At 32.8% G+C, this 24,917-nt stretch overlaps 1 protein-coding gene across 1 annotated transcript in view; it reads left to right on the top strand.

Annotated features, from left to right (window-relative positions):
* The first annotated feature begins 316 nt into the window (after positions 1-316).
* LOC126778322 (uncharacterized) overlaps positions 317-24,917 on the top strand; it is a 104,139-nt gene continuing 79,538 nt past the window's right edge. Inside the window, exon 1 of the mRNA XM_050501829.1 lies at positions 317-423. The gene's annotated coding sequence lies outside the window, so the exon portion shown is untranslated. The remainder of the gene's footprint in view (positions 424-24,917) is intronic.

Below are 24,917 nucleotides of genomic sequence, written 5' to 3'. Positions count from 1 at the left end.
ACTAATTGAATTATTCACAATTCAAGCGCTTGAAAGTGAATTTTCAATATAAGTCGAATTTATATTCCATATATTTAATCAAACAGGATTTAATAAATAAACTATTATCAAATATATATTACGTTTCAAAAACAATTTAGACGATACAAAACTTTACGATACTTAAACTTAATCCTGTCCATAAAACTGTCTCATAATATTTACTTTGACAACCTGATTCACCATCATATATCATAACATACGAAAACATTCGATGGGCCTTTAACCCCCTTTATACACTTCCATGGGGGAAGCTAACTTAAGGCCAGTAGCGTGTTACCTCCCGACCAGAGCGAACGTGCTGGCCGATGCCTTGAAGTTATCGTATTTTATTATCAGTTAAATATTGTGATTTCACTGTTATTTCTCGTGGTCTTTCAACTGGTGAGTTTGTCAATTTTTTTTTTAATATTAAATAAGTTTTTGTCGTTTTTCGTGAAATTTTAATACACTTGCGTATGAAGTTTGTTTTCAAAGTAAACTTAGTTTTAAGTTTTATCTAGATGAATATTAAAAAAGTTTTGATCGACTGACTTCATAAATTAATTATTAATTAAAATTAATTTCATTTGTTACGTATTTTATGTGCCCGTCATTCAAATAAATCAAAAACATCGTCAGCAGACAAAAAAACAAAACCCAATTTAAAAATAACTGTTTTAAAAATAACTAAATTCAAAAACATAAATAAATACTTTAGCTTGTAAATATCAAATAAGAAAAAAAAAACTAATATTATTATTAGTCATCATTTATTTAATATATTTACAAACCCAATTTATAAATTTATGTAAATAAAATTGTATCTTACGTAATATTAAAATTATAATCCTTTATATGATATATTAACACAAACTGGTATTTATATATTATTATAAAAATAAATTGTTTTTATATGCAAATATATAACTAATTAAATTAATATTTAAACTTTTTCTTTGCATATTATTATTTTTAAATTTTATTTTAGGAAAAACTTTAGTAAATAATAGTTATTATATAATAAAAAAATATATGCATAATAAAAAAAGCGTGGAGTTCGACCTCTTTGATTTTCGTACATTAAATATAAATATCATTGTATACTTAATTTAAAATAAAGATTACTGATTTTCTTGTCAGTCTATCTGATTAAATGTAATATGACCATTCGAAACGGGTAACCGGGTACCGCCACCCATACATTGGCACTTCAAAAATATTAACCATCTCTTACATCGCCAATGCGTCACCAACTATGGGAGCTAAATTGTTAAGTCCCCTGTAGTTACACTAACTCATTCGCCCATCAAACTGGAACACAACAATCCTAAAATATATGATGAACATAGTACATACGAGTGGAACATACGAAATCTTTGGGCTGGCTTCTTCGCCATCGCACCGTTGGCCACCGCCATAATATTTTTCCTTTCTTGCGCTAGAATTTTAATTTTGCCGTAACTCCTACGATATTTGTTTAAATGAAGTGTATAGTTTAATGTTCAAAGTTAAAGGGCACCGCGGCCGCTTAATTTATAAGCGTTTTTAAGGTTTAAGTATTAAAAAAATATTAAAATTAAAAACATACTACAGCTGTTTTTAGTTTACAACTAATAAAAGGTGTTATGTAGGTAGGTAAATAATAGAATAAAACGTAGTATTTTTCGCTCCCGATATTCGTGGTTCGCTCACACAGTAGTAGTTTTCTTATTTTTGTACTATTATACTTCTAAACGAAAGGTCCGATTCGAATAATTTAAAGAGGAATTTACTTGTACATAATCAACCTTTACTATGAAGTTATTTGATTGCACGAGGATTAATATCGTGATACGAATGTCATCATCTTTCGATTCTACCCGTTTTTTTTATTGATATCAAATTGGCAAAGTAGGTTTGTGAAAGTGGTTTACAAAGCAAGATTTAACGCACACATACAGTTAAAAAGTTAAATACAAGCTTGTAATTAAATATTATAGTAAAAAAATTACTCATTGGGAGGGTTCTGTGCAAGTCCGTCTGGATAGGTACCACCCATTCATCAGATATTCGTGTTCACTATGTAAGGATTGTACAATATTTTTTAAAGCCTAAATCTATGGGCAGTGCTTATCACTTACCATTGGGTGGCCCATTAATCTGTCAGCCTATCTTTTTCATTCAAAAATAATATACGAGTTACTAAACTTGTGCTAAAGTCGTGCAAAAAAAGTTGTTGAATGTCGTCCAAAAAGAATTTGAATTTTCACATCGATTCCTATTCGATTCGGCACGATTCAAATAATTATAAATGAATGCTTCAGCTACCACCAACCAGCAAGAGCTTATCCCACAACGCTCCAATGCAGGTTTTGAGGATATGTCAGAATTCCATAAGAATCAAGCAGGTTTCCTCACGGAGTTTTCGTTCAACAAGCACAAAATATTAAATACATGAAAACTCGGTGATGCTTTTATGTGTTCGACCTTGTAGACGTACTAATTTGTATGAAATGAATCAAATAAGTTTAAAAATATTTATTCTCAATAAGACATATTATTCTCATTTATTTGAGAACAGAGGTTACATAATGTGTTAAACTTAATTCGCCATTCTTCTTAAGTTCGTTTTAGGTTTAGGAAGTGATAATAATTTTAATATGTGGGTATTTTTAAGTTAATTTAAAATTTATTTTTTTCGTAAAGCCACCTTTACGAAATTTACACAGTTAAGAATTTGATAGAATAAAATAAAGATAGATTTATTAATAGATGTTAAATTAAATAATAACAATTAAAAGGCTCTATAATCTATATACATCAAATGCAAAAAAAGCTGTCAATAGTCCATTTTTTTCGCGCATTTCAAATCGAACACTTGTAATTTTATTACTAAACGAAGTTGAAACTTTCAGTAAAAATAACGTCACCAAATAAACTGTCAGACCGAACGTGTAATGCAAGCCAGTTCGCACGAAAACATAACTATGCCAAATGTTTATACAACGGAACGCCACTCGAAATTTCGTTCTGATATTATTTCATAAATATTTCTATTCCAATTCGATTTCTGATTCCAATAATTTCAATACAGATAACGAAATACGTGGCCTAGAATTTATGGAAGATCTAGTTCTAGAATATTTTGAAGCGGAGACAAATATTTTGGTTTAAATAAACTTTTTTTTTATAAACTGCCAACAAAGGTCCGAGGATGTTATCACCGTCGTGCCTTTATTGTGCATGAAGGAAACAAAGTTATTAGCTTATAATATTTTTGCCATGTGGTATGGTGATGTTCACATCGCCATTGTTATTTCTGAAACTGGTTTAATCTAGTTAGTCAGCGTCGCTCACTATTATTTGGCTGGAGTTCCAAGACATAGAAAACGGTGCTGCTAGATTCCGAGTATAAACAATTTCAATGAATCATATTGTTTAAATGCTATCTACCTACGATTACAGTATACTGCCCTAGGTGAAACTTTAGGGCAGTTGCTTATTACTTCTTGTGTGACGAAGTGAACTAAAATAATCAACCAATTAAATAGACGTAATAAATAAATTTAAGAACATATATTCGAATATGTAAGCAATTAAAAAGGAAATATTTATTAAACAATATTTTAATTTCATGAAAAAATAACCCATGTTCGTTATTATTATTTTCATGTGTCTGAATGTCTACAGTCAAAGTAAGGAAACGGTTGGTTAGTCTCGCGGTAGGTATTCCATGTCTGATTCAAGATAATCACTAAGAATTAAATTAAATTACCTTTAACAATAACACAAAAAATTAAATAGATAGCGCCACAATACCTTCTTAGCAACTTACAAAACGTCCGCATTAGACAAAATAAACAATAAAAAAAATGTTTTTAAAATAGTGTGATGTTCGAAACTTTTCCAAAATTGAACGAGATGTATAAAAAACGTTAACACAAAAAAACAGTGCCACCTCGATAAATATGAGTATTATCGTAAGATTTCGAATTTCGAATTAGCTTTCGAGTTTTAAATTCGTTTGAACAGCATCTATCAACTAAAAAGGAGGTCGAAACGTAAAAGTTTTACATCGAAATTATTGTGCTGTTGTTCAAAGTGTGAAATTTACTTATAGCCTTTTCAGGCCAGCAGCTATTTAGAGGTTCTTTAGGTCTTATCATAAATATTCAAGCGACGTGCCTCTGCATCCACAAAACTGGCCCAGTTTTTAACGACAGCCGACTTTTGTGCAACGAAACTTTATTATTTGTGAAGATGCGGAGAGCGAGTCGGACGTGGTTTAAAAATTTGTAAAATCTTACATTTCGAGCGAGTCTTGCAAGATAAAAAATATTTATCTTATAATATTCATTAAATTTTCATAAAAACGCTGTCGGTAGTGCTGACTGCAGGCAACTCTGTTTTGTTCATATTTCGTTTATGTTAATATAATTTTTACAAACAAATGTTGCGAGATTTAAGTCTAAATCAATTATAATCGATTTAAATGACTTGATTTTTTTTTAATATGCGTAATGATAATTTTAACAGCTAGTTTTATACTCTAAATGAATCTTTCATTTATTTTCATTTGGTTAAAATCACGTTGAAGTTCTTTAGTTATATAAAAAAGAGCAATTCGTCGTGTCATGGCAGTTTTCTTTTTTTTTATAGAATAGGAAGGCAGACGAGCATATGGCCCACCTGATGCTAAGTAGTCACCAACGCCCATAGATATTGGAATTGTAAGAAATGTTATCCATCGGTTACATCACCAATGCACCACCGACCTTGTGAACTAAGATGTTATGTCCCTTATGGCTGTACACTGGCACACTCATCCTTCAAAACGGAACACAACAATACCGAGTACTGCTGTTTTGCGGTAGAATATCTGATGAGTGGGTGGTACCTACCCAGACGAACTTGCACAAAGCTCTACCACCAATAGTAATTTCTATAAAAATAAATACAAATATAACTCGGTCAGAGTCTACATCCGTACAAAATCCCAATTGTAGTGATAAATTTACATTTAAAATAATCTTTTATAGTGACGATTGCAAGTACAAAAATACTTGAAATTAAAGGTTACCATTTCAATAAAATTAATTTAAATTAGTACTGTTTATTGAACCGTCAATAGTGAAATTGTTTACGGGCTACCTAGCGATGTAAAAGTCGAAGTTTCGTTCACAACCAATTAAGCCATTGTCGAGGAGTTGCTTGTGTTAGGAGTGGTCCATTCATTTGTCACGGTACTACTGGGGTTTTAGTGGGTATTCAGAGGTTCGACGTGCCGCGGACACCGGCGAATTCAACATACCCCTATCCCCACCTGTTAACTTGGGGGAAACGAGTAATGTGTTATTCTAGCGATACAAAAAACGAATGGTACATTGGTACATTTTAACCAGTAGACAATGAAGCCGTCAAAAAGTCATGTTGGTTGTTTTTATACATAAGCTCCACCAATAAACAACGATTTATAATTTGATTGAGATCATTTCATTTACCTAATCAAATTTAACAAAGGAAATGAATCGTGATTTTCTACTTCGACGGGTGGACAGCAAACGGATCATTCAAATTAAGTGACCAGATCTGTTCTGTGAAACATAAGTTATATCTATTGCAAATATGATGCCATAGGATCTAAGTGACTTTCCATGTGTGGTTCTGTCACTAATAGCCTAGTTTATATAATGATTAATAAGGCAACGCATCGTAACTTCAAAATTTCCCGCCATTTTGAGTACGTCATAAGACGTTTAAGTAGCAATTAACAAGGTCATGAAGACTTAATTTTTTTTATACTCAAACGAACATTTTCTAACAAAAGACTTGTTTAACTTTCAATTTTTATTTCAAGAACATGGAATGTTCACTTTTTCGCGGCATAAAATACAAGCCGTAACAAATATTGCCTTGCAAAAAAACTCAATAAAATAATGTATTTATTTATGGTATATATAAAGCAAATTTTAATTTGCTCTATAATAATTCTATTAATAATTTTCCAATTTACATATTGGAAAGCAAAGTGGCTGTTAGTAAAATATGTACTTAAGTATCAAGGGGCAAGTGGAGCAGTAACTAGCTCAACGGTTTGATGTATAGAGGTTACAAGTTTATCAAGAAATGTTATCATACTAAATATGTACATCAAAATATATTATACTGCTTCAATACTTAATTTATTTTAATAAATATAGACAAGCTTTATTAAAGACATTAATAATAGATAGGTGGAATGGCAAATGGGCCACCTAGTGGCAAGTGGACACCACTGGCGATGGGGATTGGCATTGCATTAACATTTTCTTACATCGCCAGTGCGCCACCAACTTGGTAACTGGAAGAAATGTCCAAAAATTCTCTTTTATCTGTGTCATGACACCACTATATTCTAAAACGTATCGATAGAAAAATGCCATTTAGCTCTTATCCGCTAAAATATAGTTCTAATAAATACAGTCGTTTATTATAAACGCAAGATTTTAACTTTAAAGAAATTCCCTCGCTTATGTATACATATATAAGACCCAGTAGACAAAATATCTATCAACCCGCATTGGAGCAGTGTATTGGAATATGCTCAAGAGATACATTCATATTAAAATATAATTTTGTTTTTAACACGAACAAACACGACGAATGTAACCCTAAATATTGCTGTTTTGCGGTAGAAAATGTGATGAGAGTACCGATCCAGACTGGCTTTCACGAAACCCTACTACCAAGTAGAAATACTTGTGTCAATTACAGCGACATTTTCATTTCCTCGAAATTTCAATTCAACATTTAAATTTGAAGTTCAACATTAGGCTTAATATGCAAAATGCTGGCTGCATTTACAGTTTCCTTCCCTGCATAAATTCTGAAGTTTCTGACGTAGACCGTTCGTATATAACGGTCTATTGGCACTTATCCAGGCAGGTAAAGTCTGAAGAAATGCTTAGCGGTAGTAAAATTTTAATGGACTTTTCCCGCGACTTTGTTCTTTTTGACTTTGGATATGAATTAGCTGACTCTTTCCTGGCACCTATTATTTGACGATTTCTGCTATCGAAAAACAAGCGTTTTATTATATTATTATTTTATATGGGTACCCCTAGCTTCTTACGGGTAAAATTTTATCCAAGAATAAGAATAATACAGAATAGAACACAGGATCAACTACCCTTTTCTATAACCCTGATGTATATGCAATATTTTATGATGAGCAGTTAAGACGCTAAAGTGTAACAAGCCAACAAATAAACAAACTCACTTTCATATGTATAATATTAATAATGATTTACGTATGTATGTAAGATTTGTTCCAATCATAACCGTGTTGATCGTGACGCGGATGTTAGAACCATTTTCACGTTCAATAGCAATTACGGTTCTCTGAGTGAACAATGAGCCAGCCCTCTGTTACAAGTGGTAATAAGGCAGAGCGTTAAATCTTTAAGTTTTTTATTTGCATTATACAAGGTCTAAGTACTTTAACTGCAAAAGACAAAATATATGAAGATTCAACTGAATGATAAATTGTTTAAATGTTTTGATTTGAATTATTGTAACATGATTTTCATAATTAAGCAATCAATTCATTTTATTGATGATTATATGAAGTGCATGTTAGGGATATATCTTAAAACTGTATAAGTTCGTAATTTAATGTATGTCCTGATTGTATTCTGTTTATATACCTATATAAATAATTAAATAAATGTCGTACACACAAACAGCTTCGTTTAAGTTTTACAATATGTAGAGATATATCTTGAATGTAGCTAAAAATCAGCATCCTGACTTGAGCACTGCACGCGTTGTGCTTGTCAGGCGTTCAGATAAAAGTTACGAGAATATAAAAATGACTAATAATTTGAATTTTTGGCTTTAAAACGGAATTGCGTTTGAATTTGCTATTACTAGCAGTATAAGCATCGATATATTTTATCATTGATTCACTGTTTTTGCTTTTTGCTTAAACATTGAAAATAATGTTATATAAAGGATCGCATCTTAAATGTTGTTTTTTGAGTCTTTAATGAAGTTAATATAAACGGTGAAGGAAAACATCGTGAGGAAACCTGCATGTGTCTAATTTCATTGAAATTCTGCCACATGTGTATTCTACCAACCCGCATTGGAGAAGCGTGGTGGAATAAGCTCCAAACCTTCTCCTCAAAAGGGAGAGGAGGCCTTAGCCCAGCAGTGGGACATTAACAGGCTGTTACTAATAACTATTAATAAATTGAAATCTTATGTTAAATATTTAACATTAAAAGATAAGAATTACTACACGATACAAGAATATACAGATAATAAAACCGAATGGAGTTCATATTTGATGATTTTCATACGAGATCTATAAATTTCATTGTACATAGACTTACTGATTTTCATCACAGTTCTTCTCGATTGTGAATGTTTGTTAGCTTTACAGTTAATTAAATTCTATGCTTAACAGAGCATTTATAAATAAATTATATATTAATTAATTAATTTATTAATATCCTGAGACATTTATTAATATTAATATTAATTATTAATTAATTAATATCCTGGGACATTTTTCACACACGGCCATCTGATCCCAAATTAAGCTTGTACAAAGCTCGTGCTATGGACACCAGACAACTGATATACTACATATACTACTTTTTTTTTTGTAAATACATACTTATATAGATAATTACACCCAGACTCAGGACAAACATTCATGTTCATGCACATAAATGTCTGTCCTGGGTGGGAATCGAACCCACAACCTTCGGCGTGAAAGGCAAGTGTTCTACCAACCCCGCCAACCGGCAAATATAAAATATGTATTTTGATATTGTAATAAACTTTTCCGTACAAGTACAGTGTTTGAAGGTTTACTACTACTGAGGATTAGATAATACACATTCGAATAAGCCATCAATAAGATCCACTATTAGAAATCTAGATCATTAAACCAGTTGGCGTGGTTGGTAGAACACTTGCCTTTCACGCCGAAGGTTATGGGTTCGATTCCCACCCAGGACAGACATTTGTGTGCATGAACATGTCTGTTTGTCCTTAGTCTAGGTGTAATTATCTATATAAGTATGTATTTACAAAAGAAAAGTAGTATATGTAGTATATCAGTTGTCTGGTTTCCATAGCCCAAGCTTTGTACAAGCTTAATTTGGGATCAGATGGCCGGGTGTGAAAATGTCCCAGGGTATTATATTATTATTATTATTATTAAATCATTGCCTATATATTTCAAAAAATCAGTCCATTAACTGTCAAAAATAAAGACCGAACATAATACTTTATCGAAGATTTCAATGATCACCGAAAGTAAATACGTTATTGAACACTGTTACATCATACCCTTGTGTTCCCATAAACATTGGCTTGTATCCAAAATACGTTATCCACCCAATACTTTCATGGAATAATAATATGATATTAGAGCCATAATATGTTTCCGTGGTTCGATGAAAATGTTGGAGATGTTCGTGTTTTTTAGTTCATTTTCTTACGAGTGTTACTTCTTAGTGGTTGATCACAAGTTTATCTACTTGAAATATGATACTGCCAAATCGAGATACAGAATATTGTTTTCCTTTTATTATGTTCGAAAGGTGTTTGACACAATCTATATAGTAATTAATATACTTACATAATTAGAAATTATTGTCAATATAGCGAAAATATGTATCATGTATAATATTTGTAAAACATGCAATTGTAGGTGAATAAAGAATACGTCTTAGTTGCCAATTTCGGTGGTGAACTTATTGTATTAACAATTCATATTTCTTACAGTGGCAATCTAAATGTTTACCTACTTTAAGGAGTACGATACGAATTCGAAGCCCAACGCGGCTTAAAACTCCGAAATGGGCTATAAAAAATCATTGACATATTTAGTTTTCCGTAAATAAATACTCAGTAGCAACATAGAGTTTAGAAGTTAACACTCTTTTACCTCAGAAATAATCTAAAATCATTGATCCTGCCATAGTAACCAGTTTATATGATGTAATGTAATTTAGTAACTTAGGCTAAAGATGATTATGGACTGCATGAAATACTTCAATTTAAAGGGAAGATGAATCAATGATAGACTTGGTGGTAAGGCTTTGTGCATGTATATACGTCGTTTATTCTGAGGCCTAAAAGCAATACTTTGTATTATGGTGTTCTGGTTTAAATGGTGAGTGAGCCAGTTTAATTACCGACACAAAGCACATAACATCTTAGTTTCCAAGGTGACGTATAGATGATGTAAGGAATGGTTAAAAATTTTCACTAATGTCTATGGGGGACTACTGAATATCAGGTGACCTATTTATACGTCAGCTTGCCTATACAATCAAATATTGGAATTGTATATACAATTGTAAAATAAGTATATAATATATGCTGAAGTAAGTTTTTACAATGCTTAAAACTCGGCTCAAGCGGCTATTATGAAAAAAAATTCTGCAAAAATATTCAATATGCATACAGCGTGGGAGAAAAGCCTTCGATAAGAAACTTGTCTTGCCGAATAATATTATATTATTGCTAATCATAAGATCGCAGAATATGCACTGAATATGCAATTTGGTTTATATTTTACATAACAGATTAACATAAGAACCTGTTTATGATTTACTAAAGTATTTCTTGAGCTATTTCTTTAAGAAAATTTCAAAGTCAGACTTGAGTATTGTTTCTATGAGTAGCAGTTCAAAGCTTACTTTGATGTGCAACATCTATTGGCGCCTTGGGGGTAACAGCGACTCGTGTGCCGTGATGACGATCTTATGCAATCACACCCGCTTCATTGTGTGTTCGTGGCGCGTATACTATATACTTTCTGGTTATATTGTGTTATTATAATAATATTTATCTACGTAAACTGAGATGGCCTATTGGTTAGAACGCGTGACTCTTAACCGATGATCGTGGGTTCAAACCCGGGCAAGCACCACTGAATTTTCATGTGCTTAATTTGTGTGTTTATAATTCATCACGTGCTTGACGGTGAAGGGAAACATCGTGAGGAAACCTGTATGTGTCTAATTTCATTGAAATTATGCCTAATGTGTATTCCACCAAACCGTATTGGAGCAGCATGGTGAAGTAAGCTCCAAACCTTCTCAAAAGGGAGAGGAGGCCTTAGCCCAGCAGTGGGACATTAACGGGCTGTTACTGTAAGTATGTAACTTAATAACGTAACTCTATTTTCATTTATATTACTTCATATTTATTTCTTGATTTTCTTTTATTATATTTTTTCAATAACTATCAATTTTAAAACATCCAACCATTGATGTTCTTCATCATGAGATGTAGTAGTGGTGGCGCTGATCATCTAATTTACTATTAACTATTTTTAAAACTGAACGCATTCTTAAGCAGCCAACACAAACGTCGTATAAATTTGAAGCTAACGCCTTGTAATATTAAAATTTAATCTTCAACTATAAATCAAGAGGTTACGCAGTTTTAGTTCTTTTACAATAAAAAATATTCTTCGCTAATCTGAATTCGATTCAAAGACACTCCGATCGTTCAGACAGACGGATAACATCACAAGATCAACTCGTGACAGCCTTGACCGTTGAAAATGAGCTCTTGATGCTGTAGCTATATGTAAGTATATTTAGGAGGGGATCGAGAAGTTGGATTAGTGGAACTTAACTAGATGCTTGCTCATCTCATGATTTCTTTGGGTACAGTTGAGATGATACACTTTAATTATAATATTTGTAAGTGAAAGGCCGATGCTTGCTCATCTCATGATTTCTTTGGGTACAGTTGAGATGATACAGTTTAATTATAATATTTGTAAGTGAAAGGCCGATGCTTGCTCATCTCATGATTTCTTTGGGTACAGTTGAGATGATACAGTTTAATTATAATATTTGTAAGTGAAAGGCCGATGCTTGCTCATCTCATGATTTCTTTGGGTACAGTTGAGATGATACACTTTAATTATAATATTTGTAAGTAAGGCCGATCGGACATATTATATATACATACACCGCGGAAACTGCTGGGCTAAGAGCTTTCCTTCTTAGAAGACTTAGAGCTTATTAATTTGAAGTTAGAGGTCGCCTAGTCTGCTGAAAGACTGGCACTATCAGAGGCAGAACAGATAAACATTTTTAATTATTTATTTTACATTCCTGATATTTCGAATACAAATATTTTTATCACAGAATCTTATTTATTATATTTATTTATTTATTATTTAAATTTATTCTTATGTGGATATTATCGCATTTTTGGTGACCGTCATCTTTGAAATTTAATCAAATTCGACACAAAGCTTCTTAAGACTTTTTGCACCAATAACCGTTAAGATCGCCGGCCTTGCTGCAACATCCTAAATTTCAAGATATTTAGGTTTAGATTTAGCTTTAGTAAATACACGTTACATTGCTAGGATAATGGCGGCTTGCCAATATCCTGGCAAACACGTAGTGAACGAAGTTTTAAATTCTGACTCTAAATATGTTTTAAGAACACGTGACCGCATATTGCTCGCAATTGTTTTTTTTTAATATAACTAACTTAAAAACGTTTTTAAATACTGATTTCTCTTTTTCTGTTAGTAATTATTTGGCATTCGCAGAAGAACACAGCTTTTTTGATTAATTTATAATGCTATAGTGCCGTATTGATTCAGTCACCCACTATATTAATAGTAGATAATATATAAACACGCACTATATACTGTAACCATCATATTTCTAATTACAGACGTTTCTTTTTACTGAGCATAAAAATTTCAGCAAAGAAAAGCTTAAAACTTTTTATTTTGTACATTTTAAAGATCAGAAATAGTATAGAGGTCACAGCTACGCCTAACTGCTACAATGAGGCTTAATATGTTAATTTGGTATAATAATCTGGAAAATATCGTATGGAAACCTGCGTCGGATATAATTCTGCCAAATGTGTCCATAACCCGCACTGGAGCGTGGTGGAATAAACTCCAAGCATATTGGAATTTATATGCCCCTTTTTTACTTGGCTTTTATATAATATTTTGTATAAGTATATTCTTTCCCAAATTGCTTTGTCCAGTTCCCGCAAGAGATTAAAGTTCCATTAATCCTTATTGACGATGTGTCGAGAGAAATTGATGGCACTCGGAAATGGTTCTTTAATTTTAGTACACTTAGGAAATATCCACAACCTATTAGCAGTAAATGCGATTATATATTTCTTAATTAGTTCACAATTCACGGCTTCATTTGGTATAAGCAATATTAAAAGCTTCATAAATCATGAACATTATTTTTTTACAATTATATTGCGACAAAATAATAATTAAATTGTAAAAATAATAATTTTATAATTGACTTATATAAATAGGTGCTTTGAAAATAAAATAATGTTAGTAAGAATATATATTCGTATAGTTAGCATTCAGAAGTGAAATTCGAAGGCCCGAAATTTTTAAAATGGAATACCAAATCATACAAACCGCTGTGATATACTGACGCAATTGCACTTAAAATTCCAAATTAAACACATTTGACAAATCACAAGTCGCGCCAAAAAAAATAATTACTTTACCTTTCTGTCCACGACCAAAATTGCAGTTTTAAATTAGGGCGCGTTATTTTTTTTTTTTTTTAAGAATTCTTTTATAAGGACCAAGGAATCTCCTGACTACATAGCGTAGCTTTTAAATATACTTGGTCTCTTCTTCGTGCAAGTCATATTTAACCTAAACTTGCTTAAGACGTTTGTGAATTTTAATGATGTTAAGTATTACATTAAAATTTTTATTATACTTTATAACTTTTTTAATGGAGACGGGAAAACATTTGCCCAGAAATAAAATATTCATGGTTTTAAAACAAAGAAATAATGATAGATATACTTGGGTGAGCTTTGTGCAACAAAGCACATCTATTATCTGTCTCGTCTGGGTAGGTACCACCCACTCATCAGACATTCTACAGCAAAAGAGCAGTACTTGGTATTGTTTTGTTTCGGTTAGAAGGATGAGTGAGCCAGTGTAATTACAGACACAAGGGATATAACATCTTTGCTCCGAAGGTTGGTGGCGCATTGGCGATATAAGCGATTTAATATTTCTTACAGTGCCAATGTCTATGGGCGTTGGCGACTTACCTATTATTAGGTGGCCCATATGCTCGTCTGCCTACCTATTCTATATATATATTTTATAAAGTAACATCCAGTGGATATCCCACTGCTAAGTTAAAGCATCAAGACAGTTCTTGATAAGCTGATAGAAGGTTGAAGCTTATTCAATGACGCCACTCCTGTATATGGTGGTGGCACGATTTTAACTGCGAATCGTTAAATGAATTTAGCAGATAAAGTACTCACTCGGATTTGAACTGCAATCTTCGTTTAAGATCTAATCGTATCCGCTGAGCCTTTATATAACTTATATCTAAATAAAAAAAAAAAACAAAACAGCCTGCTAATGTTAAGAACTTAGTCATTTTATTTCTAGAACTAGGTCACTTTGAGAACGCTAGACCTTATATTTTTCTTTCCTATTAAATGCTAATAAGGTACTTATGTATTCAAGTTCGTCAGTGGTCAGACTTACGACTGCTGTTAATGATGTATCTGTAAGTATGTCACATTCCTGATACGTTTATGATTTTATTTTTATTATTTGTGCCAGGCATAGACAGGTAATTGAACCACGCGTTGATTAATAGTCACTTTATATATTTATTTTCTTTAATCGTGTTCTTACTGGACTTTCTCTTCCTAATTTTATTATTCAATATAAAAATAGATAACAAAAATAAGAATATGTTGTCTGCATATGGCTGAAGGATAGATTCTTACAATTTATATATATAACATAAACACTCAAAATACTCACGCAAAAAAGAGTTTAATCAATTAAATCGCTCTTCGTCAGAATGTATGAACCGTTGTACGTACAATACAGTGTTCCTCGTAAATCTGAGACACCTTCGCCCCAATTTTTCGAGACTGTAAGATTAATTCATTTGAACCGTGTCATAAGAACATGCCTGTGTTAATTGTGACTTGCGAGAGAGTTGTTTGTTTTAAGGGCATCGTAAAAGTATTATCAACCTCCTTTAAATATGTCTACATATACAGGCCAAAAGGTTAAGAGTGCCTTTATTTAAATAGTTGAAAAAATATTAGTGTATAAATGTATAAAGCAAGTAGTTTAATTTATCAAATAACACACATTGTAATATTTAAAAAATATAAATTTTCTCATAATCCGATGGTACGGCAATCCGACACGACTGGAAAGAGTTGAGGAGTTCAGGCGCAGCACTAACGTTTTTACGAGCTTTCCGAGGCACGGGAGTGTACATACTTCCAACTTCAAAACTCTACTGATTACTACTTGGTCTGACCTGGGGTTTGAACACAGGACCTCGGGGTCTGCGGCCTTATACCTAGCCAATAAATCAACGAGGCAATAAGAGTATAATTATATTATTATAAAATACCAGAAGATATAAATGTTAGTAAAATTCTTAACAATTATAACGAAATAGTGCACTAATGTTCAGTCTTATCAGGTATTTACTTGCATAAGTCGTTTGGCTTTCAAACCAGTCTTGAGCATACATACCATACCATCCCCATACACCTGGAGTCACATCGTCTCACATTATAGCGGCGTGGTGGATTAATCGTCTTACTGGTGATAGGGCTTTGTGCAAGCTCGTCCGGGTAGGTAGCAGGTGAGTAAGCCAGTGTAATTACAGGTCCAATGGACACTACACTCTTAGTTCCCAAGGTTAGTGGCGCATTGGCGATATAAGCGATGGTTCACATTTCTTTCCATGTCAATGTCTATCAGCGGTGGTGACCACTTACGATCAGGTGGCCCTATCAGCCTACCTATTTTATAAAAAAATGTATTATCCACTGGGCTATCTCGACTAAAATTTTATAACTGTAGTTATTTTTTTCACTTGTATTAATTTTTTTCCATTGGTTTTATCATTTTTGTCAGATATGTTTTTTGATTTAATTGTAAAATAAAATAACTACTTTTTATAATGCAACTTTAATATAACTTTTATAATGCAATAACTATTGCTATTGTTATTTTATAAAGTACAATGTAAAGTTGGAAAATATCAAGATACTAGAAATGAGTGGAAACGATTTAATTAATTACTGCACCCTATTCAGTAGCTTATTACAATCGTTCCATTTAACACTTCCTCCAGTAAAATCAACAGCTAACTATAGAGGAGCTTTTTTTTCTCGCAGTGGAAACCTTCAGAAAGGTACCCGGGTCCTATGGGGGTGGAACCATGCTATTTGGGATTCTTACCCACTAAAACCACTGCGATGGCCGTCCTCAGCACGGATCGGAGAGGCTGCGGGATTGTGTTGATATAACGCATCCGCGGCCTCTCCCATGCTTTGCTCCACTCGTGGCTCGGCGGAGCTCTCATCGTTTCACTGTTCTGGCGGAGGATGCGGGTCTGTTGGTAGACCCTCGCAACCATATCCGCCAGAATATCCAAGGGCGGAAAGCGCGTTAGGACGGTTGCCGCCTCGTAGGATATCGTGCGATATCCCCGCACTATGCGGATGGCCACTCTCCGCTGCGAACTTTGGAACTTAGTCCTGCAGCGGTTAGAGGAGCTTATTTCAACTTAACATTTAATTCATTATTGAACGAGTGATGGGGCTCACTACCTGTGCGGTATATTTTATCTATGTATCTACATCTTTCTATTTAAGCTTTCCTTACTTCTATTATCTGGAATTATAAAAACAATATTTTATAACTTAGGTTATATAGAGTATATACTGTATAAAAGTTTAAATAAAATTCCATGAAAATTATAAAAAGTCTCGACATAAACCTGTTAATTTCCCTTATCTATTATAAAGTGAGAACTCATCAGAATAATATGTTATTTGGCGGGTGCTTCGTTAAATACTGACTTCTCTCTTTCTATTATCGACTTGACATTCGAAAGAAGAAGACAAAACACAAAATGTTTTGTTTAATAGTTATTAAACACACGCACTCACGCATTTAATTATATTTTTTGTAACTCTAAGCTTAAGGTAAGAGAAGGTACTAATATCTAGAAACACTAACCTAGTTCACAATCTACATTGTACATTGTTCACAATTGTTATTTTACACAAAAAAATATTATTATTTAAAAAAGAAGGAAATTAATCTTATATAATCTAAAAGGTTGTGTTATAGATGAGCAAAAAATGTGGGTCGAGTTACGTGCGAGCACACGCGATGCTAATTAATGTGTTAAAAATATAGACCGCAAAGATATTTTCAAAACGATCCCGTAGTATAAATCGCATTGCGGTCTTCTCTACGATACGACGTACGTACATCCTGAGCTATACAATCTTCAAATGTTTCACAGTATGTCAGAATTGAATCACGTTTTCAATATATTGAAGAGAATAGAAAATATATTGTACATTGCTGTTTGGCGATAGAAAATGTGATGAGTGAGATGGTACCTAGTTAGGTTAACGGGCGTACACAACGCCCTATCACCAAATAAAACTTGGTAGCCACAGTTTACGAACAGCTTAAAGAGCAGTAATTAATTTTCAAATGTATTTTAGGAAAGGTAAGGCTCATTAATATCTGGTAACACTTGTTTGTAATTATGCCAAGGGTGTACGCTCCAAATTTTTAGGTCATATAAAATCATACCTCTAAAACATATTTCGCTGAAATCAGCGAGCTATTTCGATAATGAGAGAAACTTGTATCATGTAGTTTTGGAGTCTTCGTAATTTATTTTTAATTTGAGTGTTTTTAAATATTTGAATAATTATCGAGGAAATGAACGTTAGTTTTGCAGTATGTTTTTATTTGTTTAATTAGGTAAAATCTGCCATTTAGTTGTCAGAGATTATTCAAGATCTCGACAAGAATGTGGTATCATTTCAATGTCAATATCTTTTATTTCTGTTTACTCCTTTTTAATGGCGGATGAGCATATGGGCCACCTGGGGGTAAATTGTCACCAACGTCCATAGACAAAGGCCTTGTAAGAAATGTTAACCATCGCTTACATTGCCAATGCGCCACCAACCTTCGGAACAAGGATGTTATGTCCCTTGTGCCTATAATTACACTGGCTCACTCACCCTTCAAACCGGACCACAACATTCATATTCAGGTAGAATATGAATTATTGCGATTGGAATAGGATATATTTACGTGGTCTTACATATAAAACAAGTTACTATATTTATTATTTATAAACCAAACGTTTCGTTTTACAATATTAGTATTATCATGTAAAATGAACCCATATTATTACGTATAACCCAACAAGGTTTTATATATACAATAACAATCCCACGGCGTCATGTAAACCACATATTGTTTCGCGGTTGACACTCAAGCTTTGGTTCTCGACGTCTCCCGTCTCATACGAACTAGGTATTAACGACACTTCAAGCTTAATGAGTTTGTTAGTTAGAAATCCGAGATGTCGACTGTTAAGGCAGATTCTATTGTGTAGTGTTAGCAAGTTAATTAAATTATATAAGCTTATATACAGGAAATCGTTTCTATACCATTATTCTCGTGCAAGCCTAGGTATTGTACTCTTATCGCCATCAATAGTTGTAAATATTACTGTGTTCCGGTAAAGCGTGTGTGAGCTAGAAATATTTCTGGCGCAAGGAATATAACATAATAGCATACATAGTTGGTGGTGCAGGTATTTGCGATGTTTCAATATGCAATGATTCTGCTTTTAGCCTGCTTGTATTCTAATTTTAAATAAATTTATACATTATATACTAATATTTTTTTATATATTACATACGAGAAAAATCTTTCTTCAGAGTTAAACAAAATTTAAGTTATTTTCTTTATAAAAAGACAAGACTCAGACATTAATATTTATATTAATCCGAGTTTTGTAAGAAAACACATTTTTAGAAGAAATTTTGTTCAATAATCCAGGACGAATCGTTCAAGTTACAAACAAGTACGTCATAACGATTTCCGTTCAAACTGTGGGCTTATATCAAGCTGGGAGAATTGGCGTCGTTCCAGTGTCATACGGACTGTCGATTTTCTTTGATCCTTTTAGTTTGGTTCAAGTTTTATTAATTGTTTTTATCCCCAATAGGCTCCATGTATTGCGGAACGGTGCCAATATTTTCGACAATAAATTTTAATTCTAGACTTTCAAAACGTTTTAGCAAAAAACTTAGTGAAGGTACTTTGCGAGTTTTTACGATTTAGTGACTCAGACAAAAGCTTAGTTACCATGATTAACGAACTCGTGGAAGGTTATATTATGAATACTAATATTATAAATGTAAAAAATTGTATGTTTGGATATTTGTTACACAATCACGCAAAAAGGGGTCGATGGGTTCGGATGAATTATGACTGACTGAAATACGACATAGGTTACGTAGCGCCTCTCCCCTCCCCTTACAGGTGGGAGAAAACGCGGTCGGAACCTTATAGTTAGTATTTATTATAGTATCAATATCTATGGACGATATTGTTCTTACGGTCAAGTAGTATTTACTCAAATGACTTTCTTTATGGAATAAAAAAAATAATTGAAAATACATTTTTTTTAATCCATATCAAAACAAAATTAAAATAGTTTTAATTCAGTAAGCTCTTCAGAATCCTTCGAATGTTACAGTATTAAATCAAATACAAAGCTACAAGCTGTTTGTAATTTAGATTCTACCGAGAAAAACCGGCAAGTAAATCAGTACTTACTTTTTGCCAATGTACATACTCGTAGATAAATGTCAAACAAATACTACGATTTTTTTTTTCTTAAAATCACCGAATCCTACTCTACATTTTTTATCTTATTAATTATATTTTTAGTATGAGATTTATTGATAGACCAAGTTAAAAATTTATCCTGTATATTATTATTGAAACGAAAACTCAGAAGCGATGTATTTACTTTGCGAAGTAGGAAACTTGGCGTAATAAGACCACTTTTACTTCTCGTGTTTAACACTGATTCACTCAAAGCGCTGTAGTCGTTCTTCTTGCTAGTTTTAGTTTACCATAATAGCTAGTTAATGTACCACTGCTGGGCTAAGGCCTCTTCTCCCTTTTTTTGAGGAGAAGGTATGGAGCTTATTCCACCACGCTGTTCCAATGCGGGTTGGTGGAATTACACATGTGACAGAATTTCAGTGAAATTAGACACATGCAGGATTCCTCACGATGTTTTCCTTCACCGTAAAGCACGAGATGAATTATAATCACAAATTAAGCACATGAAAATAAAGTGGTGCTTGCCCGGGTTTGAAACCACGATCATTGGCTAAGATTCACGCGTTCTTACCACTGGGCCATCTCGGCTCTCAGATTTAGTTTAAGAAAATATATTTATAAATAAAATAATCTCGTATCGTAATTGTCCCAGAGCTGGGATAATATTCCATTTTGAGGAGATGGTTTATTTATTTATTTACATGTTTACACAATAAGTGAAAAATCAATATCAGTATTTAGGTGATTGCCTCATTTTTAAAGCTGTTCTAAAATAATATGAAATATAGTCAACATTGTAAAAAAACATAATAACATAGTGAGATATTAACATAATCATCATCATCATGTCAGACGAAAGACGTCCACCGCTGGACAAAGGCCTCCCAAGGAGTTCCATGCTGCCCGCATCAACCGATTTCCCGCGACTCTTTTTATGTCGTCGGTTCATCTTGCTATGGCCTGCCCAAGCGGCCGAAATATATAATAAACAAAAATATTGAGATAATAAGATAAGAATTATAAATACATTCTTGTCAATATATTAAAAATAAGTTAAATAAAATAAAATAATCAAGTATGAATTTGAATTGAATACACATTAAGAATATGAAAATATCATAATAGAAGTAAGTTTGTATTATTGAAATGTTTACGGTTCAGTTTCTCAGATCTTAAAAGCTCAATAGCTACTATAGCCTATACCACCACGCTGCTCCATTTTGCAGATCTGCATCCGACACATGTGTTTTACAGATGTTATGATTTCTTTATAAGTGTCTAATACATTTCGCCCACGATAGACAAGAAAATATATTTGTAAACAAGTAATGACTATTAAATACAGATCCCATCAATAATTAAAATAGTTCTATTAATATATATAATGAAAGGTATATATAATAAAAATTGCCTTAAAAATAACACTAAATAATTACCGTACCGTAACAGCCTGTGAATGTCCCACTGCTGGGCTAAAGGCCTCCTCTCCTCTTTTTGAGGAGAAGGTTTGGAGCTTATTCCACCACGCTGCTCCAATGCGGGTTGGTAGAATTCACATGTGGCAGAACTTCAGTGAAATTAGACACATGCAGGTTTCCTCACGATGTTTTCCTTCACTCGTGCTTTAGCACGAGATGAATTATAATCACAAATTAAGCACATGAAAATTCAGTGGTGCTTGCCCGGGTTTGAACCCACGATCATCGGTTAAGATTCACGCATTCTTACCACAGGGCCATCTCGGCTTTTTACTTATACTAAATAATTATTTATACTAAATAATATAATAAATAAATATAATTATTTATACTAAATAATTATTTATACTAAATAATTATATGAAATAAATTAAATTATTTGCTTATGCTTAACACAAACTAAGTCCTTATAAGTACAGTAGCTTGCCTAGGTTTGAATCCGTAATCTTAAGATAAGATTCACGTGTTAAAGCCACTGGACCAACTCAGATGGTTCTATGTTGGTATGTTTGAGATTAATAGGATTAGACACCATTTGACTAAAGTTTGGCACATATATTCTACCTTCATTGTCGTAATGCAGCACGATACAATATCACAATAGTTCCCAGTGCCCGATTAAAATTCAACTTTTATGCCGTTAAACCGATTTCACGAGAATCGGTATTCGTTTGAGACGGATAATGTTTCAGAGGAAGTCGTATCAGATAATAAGCTTACAAGCAAATTTAATGTATTTTTTATTTAGATAATATTATGCGGCATAACTCCCGTTGTACGTTGATGCTATGCTAAAACTTCTAAGCATGTACAAGCCCGTCTATATAGGTACCACCAACTCAGCATATATTCTACCCCCAAACAACAATACTTATTGTTGTGTTCCGGTTTGAAATCCAATGTAAATGAAAAACTCTTTCTTTTTATAAAAATATTATTTGATTTTTCGTACGTTTTTTAGACAAAAGTTGGCAAAATTACTAAAAAAATACATACCCTAAAATTAAATTTGAAAATGTCAAAAATTGTTAAAGGAAATGCTGTCGACTGTACCATGGCAAAATCACCTTGTATATAAGTAAGGATAGTTTTAGGCGTTGAAAATTTAAATCACATCGATTATCTAATAAGCGTCACTCTTCAGTTCTTTGTGCCTTAATGGGCTTTGCTTGTAAACTTCCACGTCTGCTTGCTTGCAATCCATTGCGATCCGTTTTAATGCACTTTGCAACGAATTCCCGTCACTTTAAGTAATTACTTCTTCGCCAAAAATCGCTCAAAACAACCTCTCTCAGCCATACTAAAAGCAACTGTTCTACCTTCCGACAAAGTTCATTTTCTCTTGAGAAACGATGGCATATAGTGAAAAGCATTTAATTAGTGACTTTATTACAGTGTCACAGAGTTGCTTTTAGCTCGTTTCGAAGGTACAATTATCTACTGGATGTAACAAGAGTCGGTCAAACAGCTTTGTTTGTTGTTTAGACTGAAACGGTTCGTCTTTCGGTTCACTTTGATGGGACTCTTACGAATATCCAGTAAAGAACACAATTAGTCCTTGGAAGCATTAGAGGAAATAGGGAGATTTTATTTATTATTTGGAAAATTGAATTGACTCATAATGCTATTGAGATAGCTGATGGTTTAAGCGACTATTTATTATTATATGGTAAATTGATTATTTGTGGAAAGAATAAGATTTATATTAATCAAATCAATATAATTTTTTTTGTTAAAGTAGACTTTTACAAGTATGTTTAATTTTCATTTCAGAGAATTATATTAAATGTAAAGGTACCAGTTCGGAATGTATCAGCCAGACAGAACTTAATTTTTGTTACGTGAATATTAATCCTATCTTAATATGTGTGTTTCTTAATATATGTTCCATCAAAAGTTTATAAATACCTCTAGAATTTTAGATCCAATTTTTATCCGCATCAGCTTTAAATTTGACATCAATATATTTTTGGGGACTTTTGACAGGTGTCTCTGCAATAAGTTTCTCGACAAAGCAAATATTATCTTTAATAAAATAACACCAGCACTAATACACACTACACTACTCTCAAGTCTTCGCTGAGGAATTTTGAAATAAATATGGGTGTATTTTTTATTTTCGCTTAAAAGACACACATATTGAACCAGTCGACTGCACGATGTGGATGATTGAATTTATAGTGTCACTTTGTGCAAGCTCATTATCATCATTTGGATAGGTACCACTCACTCATCAGATATTCTACTGCAAAACAGCAGTACTTGGTATTGTTGTGTTGTTTGAAGGGTGAGTGATCCAGTTTAATTACAGGCACAAGGGACATAATACCTTAGTTCCCAAGGTTGGTGGTGCATTGGTGATGTAAGCGATGGTTAACATTTCTTACAATACCAATGTCTATGGGCGTTGGTGACCACTTACCATCAGGTGGCCCATATGCTCGTCCGCCTACATATTCTATAAAAAAAATAATCACGAAATACTTAATGCGGTTTATTTCTTAGGCAACGAATCCAAAATCTAAATTTTAAATCTACAATAAGTTTGTAGTTAATCAGGTACCGTTTGTATATAAGATAAGAAAAGTTCCATTACTGTTATTCTGCTTTGTTTATGTGACTTATTATATAGGTGGTAGCAAACAAACAAAACTCTCATTATGATAAAAAAATAATAAGCAGCGAAAGAGTAAATCTTAGCTTTTGTAATAAAATGCTATCCACTTTTCATTCTTTTATATAATGTTCTATGTATATGAAGGAACTGGAGCATTCTTCTCAAAATAAAACAGATATACGGTTGACAATGTATATACGTATTTTAAATATTTTTGAAGAATATGTGCACTAGGACATTTTCGTGTAATGCGTAAACAGTTTGTACCTTAGAACAGTAGAAGAAGGGGGATGTAGGCAGAGTACCTAAAAATGTATGATTCATATCATCTAATTGCAAGGCATCGCATTAAAATTAAGGAAAAAGCAATTAAAATAACAGTTCTGACAAATCTACAGTCCTTTTCTATAGAAATAATAAATAAAGTTAAGATTTTTTTTAAGTTATTCATAACCCAACACGATTTGAAAGATTTCTGGCGAAATAAATACTCCTCTTCTCTACTTTCCGAGATATAATAATGTAATTAACAAATGTTGGAGATCTATAATAAATAAATAAATAAACTAACAAACTACGCACTGCTACTAATATTTTATTGATAAAAAACCCAATAACTCCTTATCATGATTTGAACCCAGATCTTGAATCTCATGGATTACAAGGCTGGGCTTGGGATTTAACTCGGGCTAAACGAGGCAGTTCAATTTGAACCAACATTCACGTCAGATTCTGCCTTATTCAAGTTTTAAAAATAAGTTATTAAACAAAGATACAGTTGAAAATAGCCTGACGATAAAATAAATTTGTGGTGTATGTTCCAACTAAACGACATTGGTACCTGAAGCATTATCCTCACGTTTTGGACCTTTTTAATGGCGATCCCGCACATCGAGAGCCCCATAAAATTAGAATAAAACTCCGATTATGGCTTGCTGTGAATTGACGTACGTTATTTCGGTACAGTTACAAACAAAATCGATAACAATAGCGAACTTAAAGCAATAAACTATAACGGTGTAGTATATAACCATTTCAAGCAGTTCAAGCAGTTCAGCGGTTGTTCAGTTAAATTAGTATATATAAATATAAGTATGTA

Source organism: Nymphalis io, chromosome 25 (genome assembly GCF_905147045.1).
Source record: "Nymphalis io chromosome 25, ilAglIoxx1.1, whole genome shotgun sequence".
Classification (NCBI taxonomy): Eukaryota; Metazoa; Arthropoda; class Insecta; order Lepidoptera; family Nymphalidae; genus Nymphalis; species Nymphalis io.
The sequence above is the reverse complement of the archived record's forward strand: the minus strand, read 5'-3'. Positions and strand labels throughout refer to the sequence as shown.